The following is a 1,824-nucleotide window of genomic DNA, read 5'->3' on the forward strand; positions in this document are numbered from 1 at the left end:
ATTATTATTTACAAAATGGGTTTATCCCATTGGTCTATTAAATTAAATAAGTATATAAATTATTAATATTTTCTATTATTTGTTATTTTATTATATATGCGCTTAAATATAATGTCCTGTGGACGTTCAGCCCTCAGTCAGCTAATTGAAAATTTATTTAAATATTGTTAATCCGTCATAAAATATATATATTATAATGCCAACTGAATATATATATATATATATATATATATATATAGCTCAGCTACGGGTTGTACGCATGTATATTGGGCGGCCTGGGCCATGTCATAGTCAGGGGTGGCGCCAAGATTTGCCCGAAGGGAGGCCCGAGGTCCTCGACGGGGCGGTGCCCCCGACGAGGTGTCAGATTTCCACGACGAAAGCAAAGTGGGTGTGGTTGAGCTTCGATTAATAGGTTTCGAAAGTGGTCCTGGGGGCGAGGCTCCCGAAAATTTCGACAATTTAGGGGTTGCAAAGGCTTATTTAATCGATTTTAGAGTCTACTAAAATGTAAAAAATACATATAATATTTTTTTCTCCCCGACGAATTGTGCTTTTTCTCCCCAACGGGGGAGGGGTGGAGTGGCAGCTTTCCCCGACGGGGGACCCTGGACCCCCACTTGCGCCACCCCTGGTCATAGTAGCGATTTTTTTTAATGAAAAAAGTGAAAATCGATCAGTTTAATTGATTAATAAGTATATCTAGCAATTATTATGTAGGTCTATCTAATAAAAATTGCTGATTTTCCTTGGCGTGTGCCATACCACCCTGACTGGAGCCGTTGTAGGGCCTGAGTTGAGCCCCTGTAGAAACGTACAGTAGCTTATTCTAATATTGACCCTCGCCCGAAGTTGATTCCCCTGATTCCTAATGCTCTATGGCGTATTTCTCACCTGGTAGATCTTTCCATATGATGGGAATACCATACATGGTCCTCTTGCCATTAATAAACCAAAAGCTAGTAACACTAAATAATATACCAGCAGTCTGTTATTTAAAAATCTAATGTATACACCTTGCTTAATTCGAAAGCCATTTAATTGGTTTACTAAATAATGCATAGCATATTGTACCCTGTGTATTCATAACACATATTTAATTTAGGCCACATTTTTTACAGTATATGTATTTCACAATATCCGTCAACTCGTATAATATAGGCGCACTTTGCTTGTTATTCATATTGCATTATACGGTAATTATGTTCGTGTATCTTGCACTTTATTTATTCATTGAGGAATAAGCATACTGTACCCTGGGTATATATAACACATGTTTTATTTAATTAGCATACTGTCATCATTATAGAGCAACATGATGTAGTCGGTGCTGAAGTGCGAACATTTTAAGAATATGAACCTCGGTGCCCGGAAATTGCACTCTCATACCTTCTGACCGGTAATTCATAATCAACAATAAACAAATATTCTTCCTAATAAAATTTGAGTGGGTGCGATGGCACCGTCTGCACCCAACCCCACCCCTCCCCCCCACCACATCCGCATTTATATCAATTGTATCCGCTAATTTCGCCCAAAATCAAAATTTTATTTATTTATTTGAATCGGACGGTAGGTCCCTCGCGACGAAGCACAGTGTATACTTATTTATACAGTAAAAAATGAAATCATTTCAAATTTGTTCCATAATTTTAATAAGCTGAATGTGCACTGTCTCTTATACACATCTAGATGTGTATAAGAGACAGATCTCAATCTCTACGGGCTTTGTTTTAATTTGCTTTAACAGTAGAAATATCATTTCTACTAGTAATAAACATTGCTGTAACAGTAGAAATAATATTTTGAAAATGATGTTTTACC

At 37.0% G+C, this 1,824-nt stretch overlaps 1 protein-coding gene across 2 annotated transcripts in view; it reads left to right on the top strand.

Annotated features, from left to right (window-relative positions):
- The window catches only part of LOC117102618, a 23,598-nt gene that overhangs the window by 8,139 nt on the left and 13,635 nt on the right, over window positions 1-1,824 (top strand). The gene's annotated exons all lie outside the window — the stretch shown is intronic.

This window comes from Anneissia japonica, unplaced genomic scaffold, assembly GCF_011630105.1.
Source record: "Anneissia japonica isolate Jap-2015-1 unplaced genomic scaffold, ASM1163010v1 scaffold1489_len2284818_cov182, whole genome shotgun sequence".
Lineage (NCBI taxonomy): Eukaryota > Metazoa > Echinodermata > Crinoidea > Comatulida > Comatulidae > Anneissia > Anneissia japonica.